Source organism: Bactrocera tryoni, chromosome 1 (genome assembly GCF_016617805.1).
Source record: "Bactrocera tryoni isolate S06 chromosome 1, CSIRO_BtryS06_freeze2, whole genome shotgun sequence".
NCBI lineage: Eukaryota > Metazoa > Arthropoda > Insecta > Diptera > Tephritidae > Bactrocera > Bactrocera tryoni.
The window spans coordinates 944,924-964,281 of record NC_052499.1 but is presented as its reverse complement, the minus strand read 5'-3'; the positions used below and the strand labels follow the sequence as shown (position 1 = coordinate 964,281).

The 19,358-nt window shown below is 37.8% G+C and overlaps 1 protein-coding gene across 2 annotated transcripts in view; it reads right to left on the bottom strand.

The window, feature by feature from the left end:
- LOC120782795 (A disintegrin and metalloproteinase with thrombospondin motifs 9) overlaps positions 1 to 19,358 on the bottom strand; it is a 70,213-nt gene that overhangs the window by 12,562 nt on the left and 38,293 nt on the right. The window lies entirely within an intron of this gene.

Genomic DNA, 19,358 nt, shown 5'->3' with positions numbered 1-19,358 from the left:
ATTTATTGCATAAACAGTTGAAAGTGTCAGAACGTGCTTGCTGCGCCCAGCGGAGGCGAGCACATAAGGGCCCGCACATCCGCAATTAAGTCTTTCGTCGACGTGTAACCCCACACGAATCTCGAACTGTCGCTGGAGAGCAAAGTTTCGAAGCGACTATAAGTAAATACAAATACACATGTATAGGTGTATGTGAGCGCTATATAGTGCTACCTTGCTTGTGGCCCTTAAAAGCGTACAGGCATATAAAAACATAGTCGCGTTTGTAAGTCATACCAGTGAATTCTTCCAACTACAAAATGTTAATTGGCTAGAGCTCGGCACGTTTCGAAGGCGCGCATGCGCAAACAAACTAAACGCTAAGGAATGCTGAGTCTAGCTGTTTTGTTCGATGCGCTATTCCTTATACTTACAAACATATTATATTTGTATGTTGACACTAAAGAATTCTTGTGTCGTGTATTTTGTGCTTTTATTTCGTTCTGGTAATTTACTATTTCTGCCAATTTGAGAGGTCTTCGCTGTATTTTGTTGTTTTTAACGATTTTAATTAAGCGATTTTTAATCGAATTAAAAATTAATGGCGCATCTGTATGCACGAATCGACATTCAAACGACAACGGGACAAAGCTAACCAAATCTAATTGACTAAATGAAATCAAGAGATCGTCAAACGAAATAAATTCCAAAATGACATAAAAGTTCACATTGAAATAAAATAATTTGAACATTATTGCATAAGAACATAAATTTTGGAAAAAGAAAACTTTTGAATTTTGTTAATTTGATAAAAGAAAAATATCCAAACTCGTTTACTTAAAAAAAGCATATTACAGCCAACAATTTATGTTTTAAGGCTTATAATAATATTTTAAATATAGCCGCCTTTCGGCCCACTGTGTTGATCGCCAAAAATATTCATAAAAATCACTTATCGACTACTTAACTAGATAATGCAGATGAGCAGCCATATCAGCCATAAAAATATTCGGACTAAATTTAAAATTTTGATTGGAATTTATGGAACATTCCACAGGCGAAACTAGTTTGCACGAACATCGCACGCAAAGCATCATGTTTTATACAATCAACTAGTCAGCGGCATGTCCCAAAAGAGCCAACACAAAGCCGAGTTGCGCACTATCAGGCAGCTAGTGCGAGAACTGGCAAGCAGCCGAGCCGATCCACATACTTATATGTGTATGTAAGTATGTAAGTATTGAGTTGTACTAAACTGCCTTGAGTGACCTTAATGCTTCTTTACTAACGGTTTTTAGTGTTTGGTTAACTAGTAATTGTTGCTGCTTTTAGTTAATAAATTTCAATTTGATTAGACGAAGCAATTCTTTGTAAATATTTCGTGTTTGTGTGCCTTTATTATTGAGAGTTTTACTGAAGCGATTTTTACGACTTTTGTATTTTTATTGGATTGCTAATTCTATAAATTGAATTTGTTTTTGTGCTTGGATACAAAATATTCTAAAAAACCAACTAGAAATGGCTGGGAACCTGTTTGTTGGGCACCTGCCCGCGCATGCACAGTAACCTCATATATTTTAGCACGTTTATGAGTTTATTTATTTATTTTAACATATGAGCTCTGGCTTTGATGCGAACGGTTTGTTTATTATATTTTACACACTTTTTCTATACCTATTCTTCTATACACAAAAAATAGAGACACATAATTAAAAAAAAACGTAACGGTGGGCAAAGCGACGACATGCAGTCTGTGATTGAGCACGAGTTCTGGGAAAAATTGTAAATGCTTAAAATACTTTAAGGAACTCTAAAGTTCGTTATTAAATGCTTGTGAACATACAAAGACATTATGAAGAAATCTGGAACAAACCAAATTTAATATTGAATTTTTTAAAGAAACAAGTTATGACTTAAATTAAGTTAATTAAAAATACTACTATATTTTCTGAATTGATTATTAATAGAACTCAATATAAAATGCTGAAATTTTTCTTCCAAACATATATTCTTTGTTATATTTGAAAATTAATGAACTATACATTGGATAGTCTTTCGAAATTCCTTTTGAGCGCTTTGCTAAAAATATGTTCTGAGGAGCCAATATCGAAACATTAAATCGATCCCAGTTTTGTGTTTATCATTAAATATTCCCTTGACACAACTGGACTTCTAAACTGGAAGATCTATTATTTCTGTCTCAAGTTTAATGTCTTTCTAATAGACAATTATTCATTCTTGCTTCTGATAACCATAAAAAGATTATATTCCTGCATTTTTGTTTACTTTTAACATTCGCCCAATTCTGAAACTAGCTCTAAGTCATTAGAAGAAAATAAAAAAATAGAACAAGACAGCGCCCTCAACAAACGCTACTCACGACTCTTCAATTAAACGTTTTCTAATGATCATAACTGAATGTTCACAAATGCAAGTAAAGATATGTGTGTCTTGCACGAACACTTGCAGCGGAGAAACCGTGTCACTCATACGCCAAGTGGGCCATGCACCCAAAGTGAAATATGCGTTAAAATCGTAAAAACTTGAGTGCGCCGAAATGTGGCGAATGCAAAGCATGACAAGTCCAACGCAGCGTAACGGTTTAACGTGCATAAAATCGATTTTATGTGCTTATCCGCGAAAATGAATGCTTGCAGCGAGTTTTGAATGCCCGCAAGTGCATGTGTCTGTGTGCAGTTGCACATCGGTTTATTTGCTTACGAAAGTATGAGTTTGTTTGTCAAAGGCAGAGAGATTTGCAGGCGCACAACTCACTTTCTTGAAGAAACTTTCGAAAGACACAAGAAAGCATCCAGCGCTGCATTGATTGCGCGGGAGAATGTATGTGCGTGTGCATATAGCAAGCGCGTAGATAAGTCGGGCACACGAATGTATGTGTATGTGTGCAGAATTAATAGAGTTTACTGCATTTTCAGCGTTTATTGGCTCCATAAAAACATTGGAAACAATCGTAAATAACCGAAATAGCGAAAACTTGCACAGAACGCATAAAATGCTCCGGCTCGAAGTTGGATGAGCTGCACGCGCTGGTCAATTGTTGTACAAACTGCGTGGCTAAAACTGCTTTTACACCCACCTCTTTCCGTAAATAGTGATAATCTCATTCACGCTATCACTTATTCACACACTCTGGAAAATTAAGATTTTCGCGCGTGTTGGGTACGTTCAATGTTTTATTTGTTCCGCCACTAATGTCACTCATACGCCCGCGCGGTCTTTTAATTAATGCCGTTAACCTAGCGACCGATTTCTGATGCGTCACTTTCACTTCAAATACAGTTATAAAAGGTGTATAAAGAGACGCAGGCACAGTGCAGCAGTAGAGATGATGCCGGTCAGGGGTTTGAAGGATTTTGAAATTACATCTGCCGAATAACTAATATATTGGGACCATTCTAGTCTAAACCACATTGCAACTGCTTTTGAACTCACTTAATACTTTTATATTTTCTTCAAAGTATCGAATACTGATCGGTTTACAAATATTTAGTCTTCCTGTTGTTTTCAACCCTGAAAAAACTTATTCTTTACGCGCCAATGCAAATTCGCAAACTGTGCACGTTTTATTCAATGCCATACAATTTAAATGCTTCGGACGAGTCTTCTTAGGAAATCAGATGGCATTCCTCTTAGCAAAACATTACTTCTTTGTTTGGGCAAAGTCGTCTTCAATTTTGGTCAAAACAAATTTGTTTTTCAAAGCGAAAGTGAACCCCAAACACAAAACGAAATAACAAAATACGAAATATTCGCTGGAAGGCAGCGCCCAACCAGAGAAATTTAGCGAAACGTGCAAAAACAAATTACACAAAATCAACAACAACAAAGTGCAATAATAGCGAATTTCCCGATATCGCCACAATGTTGTCGACAATAAAGTGCGAGTAAATCCAGTTGTTAGGATAACTAGAACTAAAGTTGGACAAACATCACCATAAATTACGGTTATTTGTAAATATTTGCGAATTTTCTTTTTTTCTTTTTTTGAATTTGAGTTCGTATGAAATTCGCTAGAAATTCTCCGAACAGCTTAAATGCTCGATTCCTCAGTAGACGCCCCACGCGCTGATCAGTGATCTGTGGGTGGAATAACACCTATGTACATGTATCATTGCACCATTTTATACTTCTACTGAATATACCCTGCGAGAAAAATGCGAACGCCGTAGGACTTGATGGCGGTCGATCACTGCAAGCCCGATGAAGCTCAAACAAATAGGAAGTAGGACAGCTCTGTTATATCTGGCAATTAATCTAAATGTATTTAGAAATATTCTGTGCTTTATATTTCGCCTGATATCTGGGCAAGCGTCGTCCTTTTCCACGAGGGGCACTCGAATAAATCGCCATAAATTTAGGTTATGGGAAAGTGTGAACGCCGAACTGTCAAGTTCAGTGTTAGCGCTGCAATAAAATAGTGTGGTATTTGTTTGGCTCTCGCAACGGAACCAGCAGTCAAACGAATAAACAATTTGAACAAAAGCACATAATTATAAGAGAGAAATTGGTGTTGCCAAGAAGCCGAGATCTTATATGGTAATCACAATGGAGAATCAATGTTGTTGTTACAAAAAGCTGTGGCTGAGCAATCGAATGGGGAAATTTGAGTTGTGTTTAATGCACACAGTGAGTATGTTCTCGGCTAACGCGTATTAATGTTTACTGTTGTTAGTGTGAAAATTGAAGTAAAATTTCAGTAGAAATCACAAATCAACAACAAATCATTTCTCTTGTGCGATAAAGGCAGAGTGAAAAGTTTTATGCACAAAAATGAAAATCGCACAAAAAAATGCACAGACACACATAAAAAAGGCCTTTTTAAATGCCGCAACAACAAGCGCAGAGTGGAACGCTTTGTGGAGCGCGACCTCCTCAACGCTCCACTGATGAGCAACCCGTGAAAACTGAGAAGTGCGGGGCAGCAAACGTTGCAAATGGCAGCACTTGCGCTTTCATTGCGCTTTTTGCGTTCAAGTGGTTTCCTTTTCGTTTTCGCCTTTGATAAATATAGTTGCAATTAGAATTTTACGATTCTCCTAGACACACGCTTCGTGCGAACGGCTTGCCAGGGCAATTAATGCAATCGCCTTCGCACCGATCATTGCGTGCCTCATATTTTACGCGCTGTGTTTACGCGTTTTGTGGCATGCCTCGGTGCAAAACAATAGGCATTAATTGCCAGCAATCTGTTTCGCCGCACGGCAAGTGTTTGTGGGAATGTGTGCTTATTCGAAGCAGATTGAAGAGTTCATCCCATTGCTTAATGCGTGTGTGTGTGGGTGTGCATCAGTATTAATTATATCAAACATGTGCGTTTTGTAGTGCTAAATTTGCAAGTCAAAAGCATCTAGAACTAATTGGAAATGAGTGCATGATTGACCAATGGACTGAATCTTACAAATGGATGGCAGTATATCGAAGATTTTTAGCACAAAATTACGAAAAGGATATTCGGCGGTGACACTTGAAGTAAATGTGAAAGATCGCCTCCTACATGAATTAAAAAGTTTGCTGGAATTTGTAAAGAAGGCTCAAGTGTCTGGTTCTACTTCTTTGAACTGCTGGTCTCTTCTGCAGCTAGATGACAGCTGGGTAACTCTCTCTGATTACCACTCAGTCCAGCTACCAAGGATCGTTCCATAAAACTATAGCTGACTACTTTTGATTGGCTTTTCTAGTTTCTGCGTTGATGACACCACACTGACTATGTCGTTGTCGCCACTTGCCACTGCCAATGCGGTCCCAGCGTCTATTGCGTTTGTTGTCAGTACTTGTTGTTACTGAAATAATTACGGCATTAGTGCGTGCATGAGTGCGTGCGTGCGCCTGCCTAACCTTGAAATGTAGGCAAATGATCGACGATAAAGTTTTTAATTTAATGAAATTGCACGCCTTCACCTCATATCCACAAGGCACGATTTCATTTTCTGTCTGAGTGTTTTTGTTTTTCCTTTTCTTTTAATAAACAAACATAATTGCGCTCGAGCAGATGTGAGTCATTAAATTGAAATTTCGAGAAACAAACTTGCAGAGAATCAAAAATGTGTTTATACGAGTTAGTGGCTCGCTTTTCGGGGATAGTTCTGTTTTTCTCGGACAAAATCAATCTTAATAAGATTAGGTAAGAAATCAGTATTTAACTTTCGGCATTTCATTTTTAAAAAAGTGAAGTATGACAGATGCTATTGGGGAAATTACAAACAGTACCTCTCGATGTCAAATTGAGAACTTCCCTGTCATTTTACTGAAGATGGTCAATGAACTAACAACAGCTGTGAAAATTTAAAAAAATTGCTACGAGAGCATTACATGGAACACCTGATCGTGTAAGAAAGAGAGTAGAGAGCCGGTATAATATATATTTTTACATATATGCATATTTTTTACAATGTAAAAATATTCAAACATCACACATAAAATCTTTGAAAATACCATTGCGAAACTGGTTAACTTCACTAGTGCCTGATTACTACAGTGCGAACTCAAGATGGTGGGTTTCAATTCTGTGTCCGGAAAATATCAATCCTGGTAGTACTACCGGAAAATGTTGTGAGAATTTTTAGATTTATAGAATATCTGAACAATTTTGCAAGGCTAAGTTCTTTCGAAGATGAGTCCATTTTCTCGCGAGCAGGTGCTCTCAAGATTCCACAATGACTGGGTCGTCTGTAGCGTAGTTGATTCCTTGATTAACCGATTTTCATAACCAACTTTGTATTGGAAAATAATTACAAATTAAAAAAGATCTATCTATAAATTTCCAAAATGAACCCACGTTTCTCCTATTTAAACTACAGCATTGATTTTAAGTCAATAAGTTAGTAGCGGAAAATCAAACTGTGTATGCTCAAGTGTTGCGATCGTATGTGTATTGTTGTTTTTGTTTTCGTTTTTTTTTGTTTTTAGAAGCTATGCTCACTATTTAGTTATTCAAGGGAAACAGCAAAAACATTAAAAGTTTATTGCGTTAATTCGTTTCAAGTTTTTTTTTTTCAGTTTTCCGGCACGTTTTCGCAGAAAATCGAGATTTATTTTAGATTTTTTATGCTTTTGCATTCTTGTTATAGCAAAATTCAATATCAAGTTCACGTAAATTGTTCATAGACGAGATAATTATATGATCTTTGAGCAACGCTAAATGTTCTTGCCGCGCACTTGAAAGCGATTTTTAGAGCAAACTATAACAGGGTCCAAAGTAAAGCAAAAGAATAATACTTTACACATACAGGTGTATCTTGCAATAATTTCTAGCCTATTTACACTGGACGGTGCTAATTGCATATTTCGCATAATATTTAAGCGAGTTCAAATTCAATTCCACCGGCCACACACACGCAGCGGTGGATTGTAAGGCATTGTGGTCTTTGCCGCTGCGCGCTAAACGTTACCACTCATAAGAGCGCTCATTCCAGCGTTGCCTGTGGCTTCGCGATGCCATTACGCCCCGTTACTATTAAGCATATGATTTGCTGTAGGCCAAGAGCATGACTCCTTACTAATTGAAGACAGATGTATCATTATTTCCTCAGCTCGTGGCTGAAAATCGCTATAATTATGCTTTACAGCAATCAACAGTTGCTTGAGCGATTTGTTGGCTTTTGAATGCTTTTGTCTTTTTAACGAGTGTGTTCATTTTGTGCTCAATTGCCAAGTGCAAGCAAAAAATTATAGTTTATATCACATGAAATGTGCCAGCGTGAAAAAGCTGCGAGTTGCAGGTGTAAGGCTCGATAAGAAAAACTTCTGCAGTGCCGATGAAAATATTAAGTAATCAAAGAATATAATCTTGTTCAATTAAAATGTAGTCGTTTGCTTTGAAAGGATGTAGCCATTACTAGTTTAGAGGGAACGCCCAACAAATCACTTTTAAATATTTTGCTGATCCAGTGTGGTGGGAAAATTCTGATTCTGAACCCGCTTACCGAAGCATTTCACACTGAACATGAAAATGGTTCTGAGCAGACCCTTGATCCGTCATCCTTTATTTATCGTCTAAAAGCATTCGAATAAAATTTATTTTAGTATTTTTTCTATATCTTATGCAGGTCAAAGCTTCGGAACATATTAAGGCAATTGCGATAAATTGTAAAGCACAATGAGTAAATAAAGCAAACAGCGGCAAGCGTCTTTTCCAACCACCCGCAACAACATTAATATTAATTTTGAATATCTCGGATTCTCAAACCCATTACGAAAGTTGTTGAAACATTTAATATGCCACCTCTTGATATTTGATGAACGGATTTATGATTCATTGCGTGAAGAAAATTTCATGTAAACATTTATTAAGTCTGGAGGGGGCACTGTACTGTTTTTAAAAGAGGTCAGAGAATGCTCTAAGGCTTAAAAAGGTAATCATTTAGAAATTCTTAAAAGCAAAATCAAAACATGTTGTAAAGCCATTTGTGTAATCCCGTTAATAAGTCTTTGGAAAATGTTCTGGGATTCCTGCAGAGAGTTTACATGTATATGTATATGTATGCTTTGGAAGAGGTAACTAAAAAAGTATGGCAACAGATTATATAAAATGAGTTGTACTAAAGATAAGTGGCTGATAAATAATCAGCAAAATATTCTAGCGTGTAGGTAATTTGCTTTTTCTTACCGTTTTTATGTGTTTGATGAGATTGCAGACAACCATTTTGTTGAATTAATTACTTGTCGAAAACTTATTTGCCAACAGTCAGTCAAATAATTACTCACTCAATGTGTGGCAAATTAAAAACTATCACTGATTTATGCGCCAAGAGCAAAACAAGTTAAATAAACAAAAATTAAATAAATAAATTGCATAAAACATATGTGAATTTGTTTAGTTTTTGCGGAGGCTTGGTGTGGCATGTTTAACCGTGGTTTGTTTTAACAAAATTTTGGTATCTTTCGAACACAAAAGAGCCGTTTGTCCCTATAGCAAATTTCCAATTCCACTACGATCAAATATAAAAAATATATATTCCAATGTCACTTGCAACCAAAATTGCCTATGACAGTAAAGGAGGCATAAAGTACAATATAGGAAAATCAATTATCTGATTGGAAAAAGTGTTTTGAATAATTATTGTACACAACGATCACCGATACTTGTCCATAGACGATACATACATATGAACAACAATGACATGATTAAGTGCAATAACAATAGCAACAACAATAAGAACATCACTGTGTGTACTATAAAGCGAAACAGAGGAATTTTAATATGGAAATTCCACTCGGAACGGTCAATGACTCGTTTGCTTTCATTAAAATTTTCGCCTAGCACATTTTGAAATGAATTTTTATTTTTTAGAATTTGTATGCTGCTTTACGATTTTGTTTTTTGATTTATTATTATTTTGATTACAATTGTATAAATTGAATTTGCAGCGCATTTTACTTCGAATTTATTGTAGCAGTCTTGTATGACAAAAAATTTTGTAGGCAATGTGTATTTTTTACTTAAAAAATATGAACACCCGAAATTAACCTTACGAAAAAAATAAAATTACAAGTAGCCGATTTGTATTTGTACACTTGAAAGTTAGAAATATTGGCTCAGAAGATCTTTATTTTGAAACCACTTCGAAATGCCCTCGATAAAGATATGAAAATATTGTTGTTTTTATTACGGCTTTCTGCATCACTTCTGAAGACACATAGCACTTGAACTCATCGCCCGACCAGCAGACAACTTTCTCGTAGCAAACCAAACAACAACTAGCCTCGGGCTAGGGCAAGCTAGCCCTCACCGCGCAACGAGATCATTCAGGAAGCGCTTGCATTACAGCTTTATACTTTTTAAGATGGTAAACACCACGCACTAAACACTCCTTGGTGTGTTCAAGAGAAAGCGTTAAGAATTATTAACGGCACTTGTTATGCCATAAAGATACTATGGGACCACAAAATGCCACACCACAACTTGTGCACTATTATTCACAACACGCACAAACACCAACCGTTTAACCAGCGACAAGCAACGTTGCAGCGACACACAATCGTTGAAGATACGCATGCGCAGCTCGTACACTGCAAGCCGAACTCATCGAGGCGAGAAAACGAAAAAATGTACGCGGACGGAGCAGTTGTGGGTACGCCTGCGCAGCGCTGAGATTCCTCAACGACTAAAAGCGTCAGCCACAACCGATGGCGACCTAACAGACGCCAGTATATGTGATATATGTATGTGTGTGCGCGGTTAAACAATCAGCTGAAGTGATTGGTGGTGGACTGTTGACTGGACTGGTGGATTGGCGAATGTAAACTGTCGACTGGCAACTGACAACTGACTTTAGCTGGCTGCTACAGCCACAACAGCCGCAATGCAATGACTTACACGCAATGCCTTCAACACTGTTGCTGTTGTTGTATTTCTTGGCCTGATATTAAATTCTTTGTTGCCTGTACACAGTCTGCATTGTTGTTGTTATTACAGTTGTTGTCATTGACACTGAAATGCGAACAAAGTAATGGCCGAGTGATCCAGCTGCGGGTAGAAGTGTTCGTATGTACGTATACTCGGCAACAGCAGAAACAACAAAGAATGCCAATTCTTCCGTTGCATGCGAAGGCTTACAGTCGAGAAGTCGACTACTTGAGTCCCCGGGCAACCAAACAACAAAAAAACGAACGAGTGATGAAAGAACGAGCGAATCACTTCAACTGTAAGCACGAACAAGAAAACGGCAGTACGATCCAGTGGATCTTCCTCAACGCAATTCAGTTGCTGGTAAGTAAAATAAGACACAGCTCCAACGAAAATTGCGAAGTAGAATGTGGGTTGAGTACGACAACATTTGCTGTAAACATCTAAGCGACAAGCGAAAAAGCATCGGCTACTCCTCCACCAGTACACAAAGGAGTGAAGAATGTACCGCCAAACCGCTGCAGTTCCAACACTTAGAATGTGTTGGACCAAAAACGGAGAAGTGGTGAGGTAGTTATGGAAGCGTTTTAGAGACATCGAGCTGAACTTGAGGGCAATAGGAGCATTTTTAAGTTGAAACGTGGAATGAGCTTTTTATTTTTATAGAATTTATACAGTTTCTTAGAAGAGCATCCGCACTAAGAGCTGAGAAGGGATTACATTTGAGAGAGGTTAAATGGGCTGTAATTCATTCATTTCTAAAAAGTTTTCTGCTCTACAGAAAATCCTTTTTGGTGTCACTGGACCTCGTTACCTCTCGTTTTCGAACAGTAGCTTATACAGTGGAGAGTTTGGGCCAAATCACTATTTTCAGAGTTTTGGTATTTGCAGAGATTTGTTGTGAGTAAATACTATATTTACATCCACTGCCGCATGAATTATAACTGGATATACACTCACCATTTATTAGAAATCAATTAAGATTATTTCTTCCGAAAAAAGGTTAAAAGTCTGTAATAATGAGACTGAAATGCAGAAGAGAATTCAACTGAAAACGCGTATGAATCATATACAATTGCGAATCAAGAATGATCGGGGATTTTTAAACACATTTTAGGTGAAACAACATTGAGAATGTCATATTACTCACGCCAACAAATTAAGATGGGAATTTGGGAGATCAGCAACTAATTTGAATAAAGGTTATGGTACAAGATAAGTGCAGTGAAATGAAGTGAAATTAAAGGCGTGGTGAGAACAGGCACTCGTGTATCAAAGTGAAATATATATGTATGTATATATGAACAGATATTCAGCATTAAAATGCAATCGAGAAAGTAAAAAAAAATAAAGCTCTTCTTTTTGAAATAAAGTGCAAACCCACAAGCCAATAAATTACTGCGATCACCTTAAGGAACCCTCAGCGTCGCCCACTCATGCAGCCTGAGCACTTGGAGAAGCTGCAATATGCATTTACGCATACACACGTACACATACAATATGCATGTGTGGTTGTGTGTTTTTGCGCAAATATGTGCATATGATGTGTGTATGTGCGTATGCAAAGCAGTCAACGATGAGAGATGAACGACTTGTCTTCGAGTAAATAAACGCCAGACGCGTGACAGACAGTCAGTCAGACGTGGAGGCAAACAAAACGGCCAGTTAGATAGATAGTGGGTTGCAGTTTTTGCAAAACGCACGCAGCAACAACGGAACCAGCCGATCGTGCCCCTGTATGTGTATACAAGTATGTAAATGCGAACATACACAGCGCATGTTTGCTTTTTTGTTGTGTAGCATTGGAGCCACTTGAACCGGGAAGAAATGAAAGCAGATCATAACAGCATTTCGCAGAGCATCAGCGCCAGGCAGCGAGTGTATCAAGCGAACGTGCTGTGCTTTGCCCGCCAGGAACGTGGATGAAGCGTAGAAGGTGGATGCGGAGGAGCGCGCGGGAGCTGAATGACACCCAACTGGAAGGACAACAATGACGCGCGAACGTTGTTGTTGGAACAGCTTTAACCTCTTTGTTTAAAGTGTGCGGATGTTTGTTGTAGTTGTAGTATTTTTATTGTTTCTTCTTTGTCGTGCTGTGTGTGTAGAGTTTTATTAATCGCATTTTGTACAATTTTTATACAATTAATAATTTTAATTTACGACGGCGAACACGTCGCTTGAAAGCTTACGAGAGTCTTTGTTATCAGATTGCGCGTTATTTTATACATTCTCCCAATCAGGGAGTCCTCTTATAATCTGTATCGTGTATGTACATATGTATGTCATATGTGTGTAGTAATGCGAGCATTTAAACGTTTATTGAAAATTGGTGCCGGCTCATTAAGAAATAAGTATACATATTATGCGCCTCGATAGTATGATGACATTTAAAATACTTAGATATTAGTGGCTCGGTTTCAGTATGCATGTTCGCGGACACCAACGAAGGATTCGTTGGTTTAAAATCATAAACAAGACAAATGTTTCAATATTATGAAAACTTCTGTCAAATCAAAGGCGTTCGATGTTAAGCCATATTTATTTGGTGATTAGTTGCCTATGTTAACTGAAACTTGTATTTGTTTGGTGAGGTTGAGATCCAGAATGAGAGAGATTTTTTAGACCTACGATATTGAAACTAAGTAGGCTTAGATTAAGCTGTAAATTGGAAAATTTCGAAAAAAAGCAGAAATGCTTTAGTAAAGGTTTAAACGTAAGAAAAATCGATATATCGCACCAAAATGAAATAATTGTTCAAAAAGCTAGAAGAGGAACATATGAGCTGAAAATAAAAATAATGTTGGCATTTTGTTCGCAGTCATTCAACTTAAAATTCGTCACATGTGCGCCACGCCGCTCGCCCTGCAAACGTCACACAATTTTGCATGGATCCATCCGCAGTGACAGTGAGTGCGTGGCGCACAACAACGAAGCGGCCAAACTAGCGCGATGCCAAAGCGTTCATTTTTTTAAGTTCAAAGCAGATTCATGTGTCAGTGGGCTTTTTAGAAGGCGGCGATGAGAAACTCAGGTGTCTGTGTTTATCTTAAACGCACGCACACAACCGGAACACTTAAGAGGCACGCCGAGCCATTAGCCTCCTTTCAACCACGCGGACAGCGGGCAATGGAGTCTTAGAAAAGACGAGGGAAATGCTGCCGAAGGAGAAGGTCATTCGGCAAGGTACGCAAAGTGAAGGCGGTGGTAACATTGGGGTGAACCGTCAGCGCAGTCCGTAAACCGCTCAATGATGTGCATACTGGGTTGGCGTACACTAATAGGTGTGTGCATGTGTTGGTGGAACCCAAACAAGCAATTTAAATTAGTAGAGCTGCCAATGGGTCCAGCAACTTGCTGCAACATAAAAACAACCACAAAAATGAGACCAAAGCCACGGCGAAGAGCAAAGCAATTGAAGAGGCGACAATGAATGCATTGGTGAGTGATATGATAAAGAAAAACAAAGCAGAAAAGACATAATAAATGGAAAAAAGTTAAAGACACATAACAACAAGCCAGAGCAAGTCAGTGAAGCAAGAATTTTTATTAGCTGCCAGACATTTGTCTGGCCGAGTTGTGACAACACTCGATTCACACCGTATACAACGTACGTATACGTACATATGCGCAATAGATCTGCACATGCGAAACTAAGTACATTTGTGTGTGTGCATATGTACATATGTCTCCAGATATGTTTTTCTGCGCGAGCACTTCAAGCGCATTCCTCTTGACTTTGCCTGCGTCTTGCCGCATGTGGCATGCGGCATGTGGATGGAATGTGTGGCGCTTTTAGATTTTGTTTGAAGTTGTTTCTGCGCGCCACAGTTACGGTTAGAGTGATGTGCTTTACATTTATATGTTTAGCGGGTTTTCTGGCTTGTCAATCAGGGACTTCTTAGCACGCTCGAGTAGACGGCCATGGAGGAATGGACAGCACAAATAATACAAGTAACGGTTAACCCATTATTGGCTAAATATTGTGGAGTGTGTGCCGATATTATGCCTGTGAAGTTTCGTTTCGAAGGTTTGCAGATAACTACTTACAGCTTCCCATAGTTTTTGAGTAAAATAGATAGTTTGATACCTTCTTTGGGGTAGTTTTCAACAATATCGGAACATAAATCAACAGATTAGTCTTTATACAATGAAATAGATTCATGCCAGACCTTAATATTCCCACTCCATGACGGTGTGTGGTTTGCTTTTACAAGTTTTAGCTGCTTGCGAAAGACTGAGAGATTTTATTGGGAAACCAAAAAATATAGTCCAGACTTTGAGACGTGAATTCACAGGCGATCATTGCTAAGATCATCTATTTTCTAAATTTAGATTTTTGTTTAGATCGGCATTCGAACCCATAACTGTCCCGATGGAGGTCATGCTATTGTTTGATCCGTTTGCATTCATACTGCAAGAAATCAATATTATTTCTATGTTTCTCTGCGTAAAATAATCGACAGTTTTCAAGTTAAATACCCAGTAGCCCCTGCTTGCGGTTTATTCACTATTGGCGCGAGCAATAATTCACAGGAAATTTCTATGCTACAAAATTTCTCGTTTTGTTCGTGTACAAGAACATCGCAGACATACACGAATACCGATAACGGGCCAACACAAATATTCTAGGTCTTTGGAATGTTGTAAACACGATTTTTCCATTTCCCTTTAGAGGCGCGCAGCTGTCCGCTTCGCTGGCCAAGTGCGAGGCGGGCAGTCAGAATGTCAGACAGCTGGATGGAATTGACCATGACAGTCTATTATATCACTTCGCACATACGACAGCATGTCTATAAATATAATCTGGTAGTATTTGTTGTTGTGCGTAAGCAATTTATGTCTAGAAATATCGCGTTAAATCGTAAATTATAAAGAATGGCGTAAGAAAGAAAAAAATTTCAAACATTCTGACATTAGCTGCGCCTGCGTCGCATTTTGCCTAGATTTGGCTTGAGAATTGTCCCGTTCGTTGTCATTTGTTTTAATTGATTATGACTTTGTAAAGCTGCAGCGACTGACATTTTAATTAAGTCATAATTTCCTTAACAAAGAGAGCGAGTAGTCTAAGTAAGTGCGAGTACGCGGCTTGTCAACAAGTCTAAAATAGAAATAAGCTTGAAAGGCTGTTGACAAAAAGCTAACAAAAAGAAAACCATCAAGCATTATATATGTATGTGTGTATGTATAGGCAAATCTATCTACCCGTTACGAACAGCGAACGTGGCCGAACATCTCCCATAACTGGACAACTTCATGAACACAAAGTTTTCATTATTATTTTCATACAAAAGCAATTTCTTTAACTGGAGATGAGTACGTTCCAATGACCGGACACACACAAAATTTTGGTAATATTACGTTCAGATTATCTCTGATAAACGGACAAGATTTCATAAATTTGTCAAGAAAAGTCTGTAAAACTTATTTTTCCCGCTTTTTTAAATTCTTATTAATTTTTGGTGTTTTGAGACAGTACGTAAAATGGTCATAGCAAACAAATTGTCTTGTGCTGGTGCCATCTGGTTCACGGTGGCTCAACGGAGGGATAATTGGAATTCATTCCCTCCTGGCTGACATTGGCCGCATTTATTAGTTCAGCAGCAAAATATAATATTCATAATTGCAGCTTCTGGCTCTAATATTACATTTTAAAAAGTAGTTTCTACCACACCCTCCCCCCCGAGCAAAAAACACTACGACGGTTAGTGTCCGGTTATAAGGAAGCTCACTATAAAGTGGGGAAACATTACTATGCTAAACTCTGGTTTTTATTATTATATTTTGCTGCTTTAAATATGACATACATATGTAAGTGTTTCTTTAGTTTTATATTTGAGCTTCAATATGCTAATTTGCATTTGTCAACCGAAATGCGCAGCTGCAGCAACAACACGCACTAACACTGACGAGTACAAGTGCCTCAAGCCATAAATGGGCATTGTTCGCGAAAGGATATTGACATCTTGTGTTGTCAATCAGTTGCATCGAGAAAAAACTCATTTTTATTAAATGATGAAGACAGCACTGGCACTCGAACTCGTTTTGCCTTTTGCAGTTCCTCACATTTTTCCACATGAAATACTTTATTAAAGCATTGTTCATTGCTACAGTAGTTTTTTGTTGTTGTTGTGTTTTTTAAGCTTAAAATATTTGCTTGACGCAACCAGCAGTGACATGAGCAATTGCACAGATTAGTAATTTATGATGAGAACTTAAAAGTCACGTTTAGCGAATACACGCGTACATATGTATGTATCTATATATAAATATATGTACAGTTAGATGAAAAGATATGCAGAAAAGCTGAATGCATTTGATTTATATCGCCTTATAAATTTATAATTAATTAGTTGCTGCAGCAAGCTTAGTAAACAATTTGCTGGAGTTGTTGTCGCACAGTGACTTTGAGCAAGCAATGCAAAGTGGTAGTGGCCTGTTGTCGCTGTTGTTGTTGTTGGTATAATTAATGACACCTTTTTGTTCTATTTTAATTATTATCTGACTTGCGATTTGCAATGTTTTTAATGCTAATGTGACGTGCCGTTCATTGCTGTCAAGAGTGTTGCTACCGAGTTCAATCTGGAAATGGCTAATTGTTGTCTGCGCTTAATAAAAAGGAAACCATCTCGCTTTACTTCTATAAGTACACAGTTCAAGTCAACAAACAGTTCCGGCTTCAAGAAAGGAAGACACAATAAACTACAAAAAACAATGCAGTGACAAAATAGACAAGTCTTGGGAGATTATGAAAGCCTGTATAGACAATTTTGCGAAATAATACAAGCATGCTGCAGAAATTCCGAGAACAGAATGGAGTAAAAACTAACTTTACAGCTGGAGTTAATCATTACTCCATTATGATTTTGATATTTACGCAGAGAGCTATTTGTCGTTATAAGCAGATGAAAATGTACAAAGCTCACTGAGAAATACCCACATAGACTCTTCTGGTTCAACTGAAACAATACTAGAAGTTCTTCTGTTCATTACAACCAGATATTAAGATAATTGTTTCGCTTTTTCACACATTCGCTCTTCAAAGCTGTAAGAACCTCTGTTGAAAGCGAGACACGTAAAAAGTAAAATTATCTCTTTCATTTTTAGAATTGTCTGAAAGCCACAATACGTGGCAATCTACCTATGCGTCTAATCTGGCTGAGGTGAGAAAACAGCAGGAATTGAGTGTAAAGCAGACACAAAAAGATCGCGCTACCCGTTGGGACTACTGACTCACAGGCAACAAAAGTAAGGAATTAGGGGGGATAAGCGTTTACCTAAAATCAAAACAGCAAATGAGAGTGCACATAGGAGCGTGTGTGTGGAAATGGAGGTCCAATTACAAAGGCTAAATGAAATTGGTTGCTAAGCGGGGCTGCTCTGATGGCTGCGTTAATTTAACAATAATTTTTATTACGGTACTTGTATAAGAAGGGTTAGACTAATTTGTTAGAGGCTCTTGGCAAGAATTCGTTTAGGGGCAATGGGAAACTAACGGATCCCTTGCAAATTCCTTTTATGAAACAAATTTCTTAATAGTGGGAGAATAAAAATCTGCTGGGTGGAAGGTATTTTAATCAGCTAACAAATAATAAATTTGAACACACACACTTTGTCACACAAATGATAAGTTTGAAGACCTTGCTTAAATGGAAAAAATTCAAAGGCACGTTCGTTGGCATACCGGCCTGTGCCACAGTATCGTCTAATTGACAAATTTTAATTCAAACGAACTTTTTGTCTTTTGAATTTCTGCATACAAAGCCCTGTCACGGAGTCGCAAAGTCATTGACTTCAAGCAAACCATTGCGCATACGCAAATTTCATTCACCTCGCCTCGTTTGTTTGGCGATTGTCGTTGCCTCTTTTCATGTCATTGATTTATGCGTTTATCAAACTTTTGCGGCTCATTGGCCTGCCATTGCAATTTTTGGGTAAATTATTCTTAGCATATTTTTTCTTATTTCCCGTAAAACATTTACAGACAATATTTGTACATTTATACACATTTCCTTCCGCATGAATTCTTGGCTAAAATTGAATTTCGCGTGAACAAATTCGCAATTGTAGACATTAATACATTTTTCTTCCGACAATACAAAGACTAATACCTCTATTAATATGCAAATGTGAAAGGCCAGAAATATACACTTACGTATGCACATATATCATCTACTAGTGTGTGGAAGCCGCCGCACATGTACATATGTCTTGCTTCAATCTTTTGGCTTCTGCTTTCAGCTGTGTTCGCTCTATAGAAGGTTATTCATATGTATTATTTATGTGTATGTGTGGTATCGTTGTATCTATAATGTATTTCAATCACTCAAGTCATGCCGTTTATGCGCACATTATCCCTAATTAAGTGCGTAATCGGTGTTAGCCATGTAATTTAGTTTGCCATAACTCGTGGCTGGCTGACTCGTAAAGGCAAGCTAAAGCGCACGCAAAGTCAATGTGCCTCACGAAACAAGACCCATTCATACCACAAGCCGTCCGTTGTCCATTATCTCATACCCATTACATTTGATTTTAACTATTTTTTGCTATGCGCCTTTCTTAGTCAAAAACTATTCTTCATTAATGTAATAGTCATTCAAAGCGTGGCGGCATTTCCACCCACAACACCGCACCTTCTCCCAGCTCACCTTACTTCAGTACGCAAGTCGTTGGGCTTTGTGTTTCTTGCCAGTACTGGCGCGGCTGTCAATTAGTTTTGCGTCTCCTGTACCCCTTCCCCTTTTTATTGTAATTTCTTCATTCATCGCCTGTCACTTTTGTCTTTTTGATATTGTGAATTATTGCTTTTAAATCGCTTTAAGTTTATTCTTATCTCATTTGTCTTACATTTGTTTATGCCAGTTTTTGTTTTCGATTTTTTAATTTTAAGTTTTAATCTGTACATTGTAATGCTTTACTTATACAATGTTATATTAAGCAAGTCTCTGAAAGTTATATTGTATTTAAAATTAATTTTTAACGTATTTAAATCGCTAATGCCCACATCTAGGAATAC